Genomic DNA, 14,592 nt, shown 5'->3' with positions numbered 1-14,592 from the left:
CGGCGCTTCGGAGGCTGCGGGCAGCTTTGCAACCCAGCGCTCAACTGCTGCGCCACCGGGGAGGCCCTCTCCACATGATTTTAACTCTTTAGCTCTTTCACTCTTACCACACCCACATTAGAGGCGACAGGCTACAAACTGTGGCCTTACCTAAACTCTTACCCAGGTAAGGATTCAAGATTTTTTCCCTTCATCTGCTTTGAACCATCTCACATATTCTCTAATCCCAAATTGATTGATTTTGCATCTTGACTTTCTCTTATTTTTCCCCACTTGGATTTAATTATTAGGGTTCACTTTTCCCCTCTGGAACTGACCTAGTGACTCCATAGAATGCTACCTCTGGCAATTTCCTTTGAAATTTAGAGAAATTAGATGAAATCCCTTTCAGAGCAGCCATGTTGTTTATATCTCTTATCTTTATTTTATTTTTAATTTTTTTAGAAAGATTTATTTTATTTATTTATGCATATAAGAGCAAGGGCATAGGTCAGAGGTGTGGGGGCGGGGGTGTGTGTGAGTGGATTCACCAGAGATGGAGTAGGGAGTAGAACAGGGTATTGACTGAAATACACTGCTGAGGGGAATAGCAGGTGAGACAGGAGAGGTCTGCTGTGCCATATGGGTTAACTCCCTGGCTGGGAATTGAACTCATGCTGCAGTGGTTGCCAATAGGTTCATAGTGCTGAGATTTAACCCTTGCACCACCTGGGAGGCCCTGTCTCTTATCTTTAATGCCAGTATTGTGTTCTGTATGTAATTAGTGTGCACTCATCAAATTTTGCTGTTTTTTTTTTTTAAATATTAAATTTTATTTTTATATTCCCCCATACAATTGCAAACGCCCCATTCTGACCCCAATCCTTCCCCTCCCGCCCCCCACCCCCCAAAAAGTGTCTCTGGTTCATAGTTTTTTGTTGATTTTGATTTTCACTTTCTTTTTTATTTTTTATTTTTTTATTTTTTATTTTTTTTATTTTTATTTATTATATTTGTTTGTTTGTTTGTTTTGTTTATACATGCACTGGGTACAGTCAGAAGCGCAGGAGGGTGAGAGAATTCACCAGAGCCAGAGTGGGGAGCAGAGCAGGCAGAAGGACTGAAGTACACTGCTGAGGGGAGCAGCGGGTGGCAGGAGAGGTCTGCGCACCATGTGGGACCCTCCTCCGGTGGCCGGGGAGCAGCCGGGGATTGAACCGGCGCTGCAGAGGCCGCGGGCAGCTTCGCAACCCAGCGCTCAACCGCTGCGCCACCGGGGAGGCCCGATTTTCACTTTCTTATATTCATTTTCCTGGTCCCTTATTTAAGTTTTCTAGATTCCTGCTATGAGTGAGACCATCCGGTATTTTTCTTTTTCTTTTTGGCTTATTTCGCTGAGCATGATCCCTTCCAGTGCCATCCATGTTGCTGCAAATTGCATGTGTTTATCTTTTTTGAATGCTGAGTAATATTCCATGGTATATATGTACCACATCTTCTTGATCCAGTCATCTATTTTTGGGCATTTGGGTTGTTTCCAAAGCTTAGCTATTGTAAACAGTGCTGCTATAAACATAGGAGTGCAGGTGCTCTTTGGAATTGATGTTTCTGTGTCCTTTGGGTAAATACCTAGGAGTGGAATTGCTGGATCATATGGAAGCTCTATGTTTAGTAGGTCCAGAAATCTCCACACAGCTCTCCATAGTGAATGGTGATGGTGTTGAAGATTATGATTTGACAACTAGTTTTGCTTCAAGAAAGCTCTCCATAGTCTTCATCTTTGCAGTGATAAGAGCAGACTTAAAGTCAATCCACATGGGACAGCATGGTGCAGTGATTATGATCATGAACTCTGGAGCCAGACTTCCTGTGTTGTATCTTTGTTCTGTCCTTTTCTAGCTGTGGTCATTTACATAGCTTCTCTAGACCTCAGCTTCTTCATCTATAAACTGTGGGTGATGATACTTACTTTCTGGGGTTGTTAGGAGGATTAAATGAGTTAACAGTGCCCAATATATAATCAGCACAAAACTGTTTAAAAAATTATTTTTAAAATAAGGAACTGATTTACTTCACCATCCTAGGTAGTATTAAAGTATTATCATTTAGAACAGGTGGAAAATGTTTTTATGTGGCTAAGCCATGCTCCAGAATAAGTTCAATTTAATTTTACAGTTGCTTTGCCTAATACTGGATGCTTTAGTTTTAACTTGCAATCACTAATGGCAATCACTCACTGGGTAATTAACTGTGATGTGGGTTACTCTGAAGCTTAGCAATGAGGACTTTTTCCCCCCAAAGTTCTTCTAAAATAGAACTATCACATAAAATAAACGTTATGTATTAATTTAAATATAGTAGAGGCATTACAATGTTTGTCTTCATTTTTTCTACATACTTCTTTACAGATTGAGACTTGCTAATATATTGACAGTACCCTAAAAGTGAGTGATTAAAATAAATCATTGAACATCCTTATAATGGCCTACTATGCAGCTGTTTAAAAGAATGCAGTAAATTTATATATACGAATGTGGGACAGCCACCCAGCTATATTATGATAAAAAAGGAAAGTACAGAACACTATGTATGGTATGCACATACATGCTTTTGTAGCAATCCTATTAAATTGGTCACATTCAACATAAGGTATAAGTAAAGGTCAAATTTATTCTTGCATACAAGAACTGGGGTACAGGCCAGAGTCGTGAGGGGTGGGAGGATCCATCAGAATCAGAGTGGGGAACAGAACAGGCAGATCCACTGAAATACACTGCTGAGGGTAGCAGTGGACGAGTCAGGAGAGGTCTGCTGCACCATGTGGGTTGCTCCCTGGCTGGGGATCAAACTTGCACTGCACTGGCTGTGCATTGCTTCATAGGTTGCATCTTAACCCCTTGTGCCACCAGGGAGGCCCCAGTCAAATTTATTCTTTCCCTTCATTATACTGTTAAACCTTGGGGGCGTTTTGTGCAAGACCATAACTATTTTGTCACAGTAAATTAGAAGTCCCCTGAGCACTTTAATTTCCAGTAATAGTTTTCATTACTGTAATTAAATAGGCCATTCTAGGGAAAAAATGGAAACTCCAAATCCCTATGTAAATCAGAGCTTATCCTGTCTCCAGTTCTGTTCAACTTTAAGTGTAAAGAGGGGCGCAAATTGGAAGGCTTCTGGATCCCTCAGCCTTGGTTTTCCACTGCCTATCCTTTGCTTCTCTAAGTATCTCTGGCTCCTTTGGGGTTGAAAAAAGAAGTGAAGAACAGAAATGGTCACAGGTGACTAACAAACAGGTAACTCTAGTTGGGGCCTGCAAGGAAGTAGTGAATTCCAGTTCTGGTTCTTGATTTCTTTTTTTTTTTTTAAAGATTTCTCATGCTTTATTTATTTATTTATTTTTCCTTAAAGATTTATTTATTTATTTATGCAAGCACTGGGTACAGTCAGAAGCGCGGGAGGGTGAGAGAATTTACCAGAGCCAGAGCGGGGAGCAGAGCAGGTAGAAGGACCGAAGTACACTGCTGAGGGGAGCAGCGGGCAGCAGGAGAGGTCTGCGCGCCATGTGGGACCCTCCTCCAGTGGCCGGGGAGCAGCCGGGGATAGAACCGGCGCTTCGGAGGCTGCGGGCAGCTTTGCAACCCAGCGCTCAACCGCTGCGCCACCGGGGAGGCCCTCTTTTATGATTTTCTGAGCGATCCCTCAACTAGAAACCTGCAATTGCAATTCCTGTGAGATGGTTGATGCTTTTCTCTGGCAGACCTTTAGCCCTCGGGTGTATGATGAATTTTTTTTTCTCTCTCTCATTGTCTCTCCTCTTAGCATCCCATTCTCCCAGCATTTAATCAGGCAATGTTGTTGTTTTTAAAGCCATTTTCACTTTCAAGCTGATGTTTACCCATAAATCCACTTGTCCCTCATGGCAGTAGACTCACTCTTAGGGATACTTGGCCTCTTCATTCTCGATATCTTTAGTTCTAAGTCACATCTTCTCACCTTCCATTTCCCAGGAGTACATCATAAACCATTCCACCATGTCCCCCCAAACTCTCAGGGGTGCTATATCCAATCTAGACCTAACAGTGGTCTCTTTGAAGACTTCTTTTTGTTTTAAGGTTAAGGGTAACACCATCCTTCTGCCCCGAGGGATATGAAGAAAACACACAGGAATAACAAAACCCTCTTCAAAGAAAATTCCCCCTCTTCAGCTTTAAGCGTTTTATATTCTCAAGATTGGCTGCAATTCGCAAAACCAATATTCGAGTCTTGCTTTCTTAAGTTCTGTTTGGAAGGTTGCCACTCTTTTTGGAATGTGAGTGCATGTGGTATCTATTGTTTTCTCCTAACCTTTGAGACTGCAACTGCAACTAAGATAGAAAGAATCTCATTATAATATCCTAATAATTTATATATTCAGAGAATACTTCTTCAAGGATATTCAAGAAACAAGTTTTTTTTTCTAAATATTTATTTATGCAGGGGCCTCCCTGGTGGCACAAGGGGTTAATACGCAACCTATGAAGCTATCCGCAAACACTGCAGCAGGAGTTTGATCCCTGGCCAGGGAGCTACCCACATGGCACAGCAGACCTCTCCTGACTCGCCTGCTGCTCCCCTCAGCAGTGTATTTCTGTCCATCCACCTGTTCTGTTTCCCACTCTGTTTCTGGTGAATCTTCTCACCCCCCACACCTCTGGCCTGTACCCCAGTTCTTGTATGTGTAAATAAATAAATCTTAAAAAAATTGTAAAATTATTTACGCATACAAGAACTGGGATACAGACCAGAGGTACAGGTGGGGGGCGGTGAGAGGATTCACCAGAGACAGAGTAGGGAACAGAACAGACAGATGGATTGAAATACATTGCTGAGGGGAGCAGCGGATGGGTCAGAAGAGGTCTGCTGTGCCATGTGGGTCACCTCCCTGGCTGGGGATCGAACTCATGTTGCAGTGGCTGTGGATAGCTTCATAGTGCTGTGTGTTAACCCCTTGTGCCACCAGGGAGGCCCCAAGAAACAAGTTCTTGCCTCCAAGGAGCTGAGGAGCTGGGAAAGAAGGCTATTGAAGGAGATATTTCACAAGGCTTTTGAATTTGGTAACATGCATTTATTGCCTATTCCATTTATATAATAAATATAATAATGTTGTGCTAAGACTCTACCTCTGGTAAAGTCAGAGCAAAACCACACTAAAGAATGATGTTTGTTTTGTAAGGACAGCATTATATCTCAAGGCACAAAGTGAAGAATTGAAGCAATTATACAAATTGCAAGCCAGGAAGGCACTTTAATTCTCCATATATCTTATTTCTGTGTTTTGTTTAAGCTAAATTATATTGTCTCAGTTCTTCACTGATAAATTATGGTTGACTTGGCTTTACTTAAATTCAGTTTAACGTCTGATTTTGAGTCACAGAAGAGTAAAATTGGAAGGAAACAAGAATTGTTGACTGTTCATCAGGTCATGGATGAAGAAGCTGAGGACCTCACAGTGCATCATCACAGCAGAAACATACTCTACTAAGCCTTCTAGAGTGCAATACCCCCTGCCTGTTTTATGTGTGGCATGTATGTGCACCTGTATGTGTGTGTGTTGTTTTCTTCTTTTTTTATTTTTAAAGCAAGTCTTGAAGATAAACAAGAGTATACTGTGCTGTATAATCCAGTGACAATCATTGTTCCTGCCTTGTGCAACCCTTAGGGTAGAACTCAATACTTTATATCCCAACAGAAAATTCATCTATAAGGCACTAGAGGGAAGGTTTTGCAGAGAAGATGGATTACAGGGTTGCATCATATAACACACAGTAAAATTTAATAAAAATCCCCATTTACTAGTTCTATTCTCTCCCCAAGTTCATCTTGGAACACCAGCTACCTCTTTTCCCTTCTAAGCCTTTTATCATATGGCCTGGTCAGATCTACCTGATTACAATTGGTTTTATAGTCCCTGGGATCTTCCTTTCAAACCCCTAAATCTCTTTTTTTCTCCTGCATAGCAATTTCGCTGTCTTCTGGTTTCTTCAGTTTTGTATCTTTATAGTAGAGATCCTGCTCACCTAATAATACATTTCCACTAGAAGAAAGCAAATAATATAATAAAAAAACCTTCTTTGTCTCAAAACAAAAATTTTTCCTGTCGCATTACAAGAAAGCACAATAAATAAACCAGAATCTGCGTTCATATGTTGAGGACATTTAGTGTCACAAACTCCCAGAATATTAGAGGTAGAAAGGATCTGATTTAGCAGATGAAGAAACAGACCTAGAACAAGAACAAGGCTGTTAGCTGCCTTCCAAAATCTTTTCCCCCTTCTTCCCAGTAGTAGAGTTGCAGCTTGGTGTAGCCACATGACTAAATTCTCACCCATGGAATGGGAACAGAGGTGATTTGTACAGCTTCCAACTTACTTGCCTAAAAGGAACTTGCATGTTCTTTACTTCCTCTGTTTCCATCTTTTCTTGAACTGAAAATCAGACTTGACAGTGATGCAAGTCAGACCATTCAGAAGAAAGCAATGACCTACTATTTGCAACTCTCACTCTAGTCTGTGGGCTTGTATCTTCAATATCACCACTTGTTAGAAAGAACTTGTTACACTAGGCCTCACCCCAGATGTACTTAGTCAGAGTCTGCAATTTAATAAGATATGGTTCACATTTATATTAAAGTTTGGGAAAAGCTTCCTAGAGGCTATCAAACCTGTAAGATGAAAAGATTCAGGGACCCTGATTGTCAGAAGCTGAATAATCCTGACAGCCATCTACTTATTCTCCCCTTACCCTATTTTTAAATTCATGGTAAAATACACATAGCATAAACTTTACTATCTTAGTTATTTTTAAGTGTACATACAGTTCAGTGGTATAAGTATATTCATATTGTTTTACAGCTGTCATCACCATCCATCTCTAGAACTCTTTTCATCTTGCATGGTTGAAACTCTGTGCTCTCTGAATAATGCTTCTTCATTGTCCCTGCCCCTCAGACCCTGGTAATTAACATTTGACTTTCTGCTAGACCTGCCTACTTTTAGATTCTTAAGAGAGAGAAGTAGAGAGAAAAAGACCTTGTATTTAATTTATGTCATTGTATTTTGAAGTTTACTGCTCAGATTCCTCTCCTTTAGGAGTGAAACACTCATTTCTTTAGTTGCTCAGAGTATTGGCAGATGATAGCCCTATTGGAGTCCCTCTTCAGAAATTGTCCTTGGCTGAAGAGAGATACCTCATCCAAAGTTTTTTTCAGGGTCAATTAGTCCATATTCACTGGATGCAGTGGTCAATGCAAGTACTGGTCCCTTTGCCCCAGTTTGGAATAATTTGAATCATTCTAACTGCAAAGCTTCCCTTGAATTATTGTGATTGCATCATATTTCACCTTTTCCCTCTAATTCTGTTTCCTTTGCTCCCCCACAGGGTTGATCTTGTGACTACTCCTTAACAAACCTTCATTTGGTAGCCTCGGCATAGGAATAAGAGCTTCTTGTTGAGGAAGACCATTCCTCTAACTCTACTATCCAAGATAGTAACAAAAATAATATATTCTGAGGGTAAGGACAGATTGTTGGCCTCATAAGGCCATTCTTATATGAGACCTAGAGGGTGCACTTTGGTGGTTCTCACACTATCTTAATTTCTAAGAACTGCCAAAATATCTTCCAGAGTGTCTCTACAATTTTGCATTCACACCAGTAATGTTTAAGTACTCCAGCTTATCACTTGTGTTGTTTTTAAGTTTTTCTAATATGCATTTTCTAATATGCAATATTAAGTTAAGTTTTTAAATTATTCTAATATGCATTTAGATGTGTCTCAGCATGGCTTTTAAGTTTCATTTCATTAATGACTAATAATGTTGAGAACCTTTTCATTTAAGGGGGTTATTATGAGCTATGTGTAAAAAGATCTCTTTGTGACAGCATTATTTATAACGAGAGATTTTGTCAACAATGAAGTATGAAAAATATGGTTCAGGTTAAATTAAATATGATTTATACAAATAATTAATAATTATAGTCATAAAATTATGTCTTTGAAGAATACTTAATGGCTTGGAAAATATTCCAAAAAATGCTAAGAGAAATGTTAAAGGACACATATATAGATAGAAAGACATCTATGCTCATAGATTGGAAGATATAATATTGATTAGGTGTCAATAATACCAAAATTGATCTTTAGATTTAAGGCCATTCCGGTCAAAATCTATCTATCTATCTATCTATCTATCTATCTATCTATCTATCTATCTATCTATCTATTTATTTTTTGTATCCAAAACTTGTTTATTAGAATGGTTTCTCATTAGGGCCTTCCCGGTGGTGCAGTGGTTGAGCACTGGGTTGCAAAGCTGCCCGCAGCCTCTGCAGTTGCCGGTGTGATCCCCGGCTGCTCTCCGCCACCAGAGGAGGGTCCCACATGGAGGGTCTCCTGCCGCCCGCTGCTCCCCTCAGCAGTGTACTTCGGTCCTTCTGCCTGTTCTGCTCCCTGCTCTGGCTCTGGTGAACTCTCTCACCCTCCCGCGCTTCTGACTGTACCCAGTGCTTGTATAAATAAATAAATAAATTTTTTTTAAAAAAAAAAAAGAAGTTAATTCTCAATCAAGGAAACTTAAACTATAGCAATAAAATATTTTAATCCATCAAACTGACAAAGATCAAAATCATTTACAATATCAACTTTTAGTGACTATTCAGAGGATATGGCCACTATTCTACTCTATTGCTGGACCTGTACAATATTCAAGATTTTTTGAAAACCACAGAGGCATTTTTCTATAAAATTTTAAAATTCACATATACTTTGACCAAAATCCCTTATTTCTAAGAATCCATTTCTAATAAATACTATCACATATATAGGTATGTATATGTAAAGATACTCATTGCTCTGGAGTTTTGAAATAACAAATAAATATGGAAGTGATGTAAATGTCTATCAATGGTAAATAATCCAGACTATAATAGTATGCTGTAGTTACAAGGAATCCATTAGATCTCTATGCATTAACCGGCAAAAAATCTTGAAGAAACATGCTGAAAGGAGAAGAGAATGGGGAATTATAAAGTTATACAAGAAAAAGATATTTGAATGTGTTTATGTATACAAGTGTATATATAGAATTCACATCAGACTGTTGAGGGAGGTTTTTCTCTGGAGAGAAAGAAGAATTTGAAGGAAGAAGAGTGATTTTTATGTTTTGCTCTGTATATGTCTTTATTTCTCTAAAGCGTCTTTTACAATAAGAATGTGTTCATGAAAAGACTTTAAAAAAACAAAAACATTTAGACAGTAATGTTTTAAATTGAAGAAGTCAATTGAATGCCCAGGAAGGGAGATAAGATTTATTTTTTTAAATGAAATAATCTTTTCTAAAGTCAGAATTCTGAGGAAAAAATGGAATAAGATGCTTGGCAGAATTGCGAACAAAATGTCTTTTTCATGTTAGTGACTCAAAATAAATGGATGTTTTTATAAAGTACATTTAAATAGGAATGCAAGGTACATTTGATGTTTACATGTTTATTTTGGAGCCCATTCACTTACTATAATTCTCATCAGTCCACAGTATGTTCTAGCCATTTCAATGAAGCTTTTTATTGAAGCTGATATGCTTATTAGCACATAATTAGTGTATTAGTCAATTAATGTTTAGAACTCAAGAACATGTTATTTTGCAAAAATGTGATAAAATTTTAATGGCGAGAAATTATATTAGGATACTTTCAGTTGCAGGTAATAAAATACCTAACAAAGGTTTGCTTAAAATAGCATTTCTAAGTATCTTACTGGCATTTGGGCAAGACTGTTTCACCCAGAGAGGATGTTTATCATCTTTTACCTTGGCAGCAAATGCTACTGCTTGCTCCCAGTCACTGAATAAATCAAAATTATCTCCCTCCCCTGCACATTTCCAAATTCCTAGTTTTGTAGAACATACGTTGGCTGAGAACTACTATCTTAGTTAAGAAATTCATTGTTGTTATGTAAATTTAAGTTGCAGTTGCTCAAAGTTGATGCAGTAGCTCAAAGATGTGATAAAGAACTCAGGATCATATTTTTGAACTTGCTATGTATAGTATGTTTTCACCTTCAGACCAGTCTCCTCAGCTCCAGGGCTAATGTCCTCAAACAACTGTTGAAAGGCAGGAGAAGGGCAATTTTTTTCTTTCATCAGAAGTAAAAAGCCTTTTCAGAAATTCTTTAACAGACTTCCTGACTGGTCTCATAATGAGGATTGAATAGTTGCCCATGCCCTCCTTACCTGCAGAAGAGGATGGGGAGAGTGATATCTGGCAGTGATATCTTTAATTTCCATAAAGGGAGGCAGCCTCAGTGCATAGTGAATGACTTAATATTCTAAAGCCTCAAACTGACTGAATGAAGAAAAAGATACTTGATTTCCCAGTAAAGGTAGTGTTTGTAGTCTAAAGTTCCAAAGATTATTGGTATTGTTCCTTTACATCATCATACTCCATTAACTTTTTTAAAAAGAAGCCAGCTTGATCCAGTTGGAACTGGTTCAGGTCAGTTTGAGATGGTTGAAGCTGGTTGGATCCATTTCCAGCTGCTTTGGACCGGCTGGATCCAGTTCAAGCCAGTTTGAACTGATTGGATCCAGTGGAACTGGTTCAAACTTTAAAATTTTTAAAAATATATTTATTTATTTATGCATACAGGAGCTGGGGTGCAGGCCAAAGGTGTGAGGGTGAGTAGATTCACCAGACACAGAGTGGGCAGCAGAACAGGCAGATCTACTGAAATACACTGCTGAGGGGAGCAGTGGGCAATCGAATTCATGCTCCAGTGGCTGCAGATAGCTTCATAGTGCTGAAAATGATCCCCTGGAGCCACCAGGGAGGCCCTGGTTCAAACTGTTTTGAGCCTATTCAAACCAGTTCCATATCTTTGTTTTGGTGGACATATTTGAAGGTAAGATTAGCAGGATGTCCAGATAGACTAGATGTAGGACTCCCAGGGTTTCATCCTGAGCAATTGGAAGGATGGAGTTACTATCAACTGAGATGGTCAAAATTGTGGGTAGAGCAAGTTTGGGACAGGATATCAGAAGTATTACCTTGGACATGCTAAGTTTGAAATGTCTACAAGACATTCAAGAAGAGATGTCAACTAAGTAGTTGGCTATATGATCCTATAGCTTTATACATAGGTCTTGATTAGGAATACAAATTGCATTAAATCAGTACTGTCAATAATGGGGATGATTTTCATTACCTCTAAGGCATGCTGATTCCCAGTTTAACCTTTTATTTTAGTAAAGTTGAGATTTTCATTAATACACTTTGAATTTTATTTATAGTATAAACAAAATAATACAAGGTTAGAGCAAAATTTTGAAAGAAAGAATAACCTAATAATCTCACTCTCTAACCATACTATTTTTATTTTTTTCCATGTGTTTTCCTTTTGTCTCATTTTCAAAATGTAATTTAAATTAGTTGAATCATGGTGTATGTATACATATGTATCCTGGATACTTTATGTAACATTATCCCATAAGCTATTTTCTGAGTTGTTACATAGTTTCCATGTTTATAATTATTAGTGGTTGCAAAAGAATCCACATTTATTTGTCCCCTTTGCTATTGTTGCTCATCTAGCCTGTTTGTTAACCTGTCACTCATAACTGGGGCTGTGATCTTATGGATTTACAATATTTTTTCTGCTAAGATATAGAGGGCAGAATTACTGGGTCAAAGGATACAACATTTTTTTTTATATAACTCATTGTTTAATGCCAACTTGTGAAAAGGTTGTGCCAATTTACAATGTCAAAGCTTGGATTTTTTTTTTTTATAGGAAAATGGAGTAAAATTAGATATCTGAAACTAGAATAATTTATAAAGTAGAGATCTTAGTCCCATTTTCCCCCCCTTAGTTCTTTTTTAGTGAGAACTCTATGCATGCATATGGGTGGTTTAAGCAAGGCTACAAAGCCTCAACTTATTTTTTTTAGCCTACGTGGTCTCTATGTTACACTTAAATTTCAGCTTGATTTAGGATTTGCTTGTTGCTAGGCATGGTGAATGCTGTTGTGCAGTTTTTGTTACTTTTACTAGAATTTATTTTAAAAATCATCTTCTAATTAAAAGACTCTTATTTTCCACTTTAAATCTTACTCTCTTATTCAGATGTTCTAGTTTTATATCTGATTCCTTTTAATGTACTGGGGAATAATCAATGATTTAATCTGGCCCCACCCCCATTGCCCTAGCCTAGGTTAGCTATTCAAGATATTTAAGAGATAGAATTAACTGGCCTTGGTGATTAACTGAATATCTAATCCCTCTCCTCTTAAAGGGTGAAGAGAGGCAGGCACAGGATTGGATACCAAAATAAGACAAGCTGGTTCAGACTGGACTGGTTAAACTTCAAGGTAACATTCAAGCAGGAGCAGTAAAAGCCAGTATACCAGTTTATTCAGTCCAATGTTGCTTAAAAAACTACTCCAAAATTGAGTTAAACCCCCAATCATTGTTCTTCCTCTCCCTTCTCTTTTCCGTTTTCCTCCTGTCTTGAACAACTCAGTCCTGAGGCTACTAGATAGGGCTGAGTAAGGTGGTATTCATGCCTCACTGAAAGGGGAAGCGGCAGAGAGGCCAGATCAGGGTCTGACCACTGTGGGTGGTATTGCCTGGGTAGAGTAAAGAGGTGTCTGCTCAGGTTGTAGTCCAGTTTAGATTCAAAGCTGGAGCAGGATAGAAGACCTGTGGAAGGGAGGGGAAATTGGCAGAGATTGGGCATGGATTACATACAGGGACATTTGTAAAATAATTATATTGAAGATAGCCCAGGCTGTTACCTGCACTTCTGATCTACTGACTGTGATGAGCCAGGATTTCCCATAACCACCTCTTTAATAGAGGCATGTTTTTTATTATTTATTTATTTATTTATTTTGTTTTTGTTTATACATGCACTGGGTACAGTCAGAAGCGCGGGAGAGTGAGAGAATTCACCAGAGCCAGAGCGGGGAGCAGAGCAGGCAGAAGGACCGAAGTACACTGCTGAGGGGAGCAGCGGGCGGAGCAGCGGGCGGCAGGAGAGGTCTGTGCAACATGTGGGGCCCTCCTCTGGTGGCCGGGGAGCAGCCGGGGATCGAACCGGCGCTGCAGAGGCCGCGGGCAGCTTCGCAACCCAGTGCTCAACCACTGTGCCACCGGGGAGGCCCCATAACCACCTCTTTAGACTTGATTAATTTGTTAGAGCAGCTCGCAGTACTAAGAGAAATATGCATATGCAAGAACAGCCAGATGGGAGAGTTGCATAAGGCAAGGTATGGCAAAAGGGTGCAGGGTCTCCATGTTCTCTGTGCATGCCTCTCTCCTAATACCAAGTATTCATTAATCCAGATGTTCTCCAAACCATATCCTCTTGGGGTTTTATGGAGCCTCTATCACATAAACGTGATTGATCAACTTAGTGACCACTGGTGATTGACTCAGCCTCCAGATCTTCTCCCTTACCCAGCGGTCAGGGGTGGAACTGGATGTTCCAATCTTCTAATCACCTGGCTGGTTTTCCTGGCAATCAGCCCCAGTATTTTCAAAAGTCACCTCATTCATTTAATAAAGACACCTTGCCTTTTCCTAAAAAAACCAACAAGATTGGAAAATGGAGTAGATGAAGAAGTGATCCTTCATAAGTGGAGTGGATATCAGCTAATAGCTGATAGAGTAGTTCAGCACCCAGAAGCAGTGGTGGCTGAACAAAATCTTGGCAGAAGCAGTACTCTCTGCTGAAGCTGCTGTACAAGGCCAAGAAGGAAGAACTGCCCATGGAGAAGCCCACGGAGGTGAAGACACACCTGTAGAACTTGATCATCCTGCCCAAGATGGTGAGTAGCATAGTGTGCATTGATAATGGCAAGATTTTTAAAAAAGATTTATTTTTAGTTATGCATATAAGAACTGGAGTGTAGGCCAGAGGTGGAGGAGGGGGCCGAGAGGATTCTCCAGAGATAGGGTAGGGAGCAGAACAGGTGGATCTACTGAAATACACTGCTGAGGGGATCAGCGGGCGAGACAGGAGAGGTCTGTTGCACCATGTGAGTAACTCCCTAGACAGGGATCAAACTCATGTTGCAGTGGGCGACAGCTTCATAGCGCTGAGACTTCAACTCCTGTGTCACCAGGGAGGCCCCCTATAATGGCAAGATTTTGACCAGCTAGAAATGAAGCCTGAAATTGACTACTGTCTGGGTGTGTTCCATCACCAACAAGCCTGTGTGGCACAGCCAGACTAGCATCAGGCCCACCAACTCTCCCTGCTTCAATTCTTCCTGGTTTCAAGTAGCCTGGTCAGCAAAGGCACAGACTTAAATGAATTTTATTTTATTTTTTAAAGATTTACTTAAATACATTTTAAAAAGACACTTCTATTATTCTCAGCACACAGGAATTTCCAACTGTTTTGAGAGATGTGAATCAGGAAATGTGGGCAAAGACCAAATATGTAGGAGAAATATATTTTGGTCATGTAAATGGCCAAATATATATTTTTGTTATGAATCACAATATTGCACATCTATATATTCCCTAGTTCTTCCTGCTGAGAGGACATAGGAACAGCAACACCCACAAGCAATGAGCA

General features: G+C 39.5%; 1 long non-coding RNA gene across 1 annotated transcript in view; it reads left to right on the top strand.

The window, feature by feature from the left end:
* The window catches only part of LOC119254540 (uncharacterized), a 39,149-nt gene extending 25,513 nt beyond the window's left edge, over positions 1-13,636 (top strand). The window contains exons 4-6 of the long non-coding RNA XR_005127300.1: positions 7,396-7,529; positions 12,301-12,376; positions 13,607-13,636. This is a non-coding gene — a long non-coding RNA (uncharacterized LOC119254540). The remainder of the gene's footprint in view (positions 1-7,395; positions 7,530-12,300; positions 12,377-13,606) is intronic.
* Positions 13,637-14,592: the final 956 nt, after the last annotated feature.

The sequence above is a fragment of the Talpa occidentalis genome, unplaced genomic scaffold (assembly GCF_014898055.3).
Source record: "Talpa occidentalis isolate TD23 unplaced genomic scaffold, MPIMG_talOcc4v2.1 talOcc4.3, whole genome shotgun sequence".
Taxonomy (NCBI): domain Eukaryota; kingdom Metazoa; phylum Chordata; class Mammalia; order Eulipotyphla; family Talpidae; genus Talpa; species Talpa occidentalis.
The sequence above is the reverse complement of the archived record's forward strand: the minus strand, read 5'-3'. Positions and strand labels throughout refer to the sequence as shown.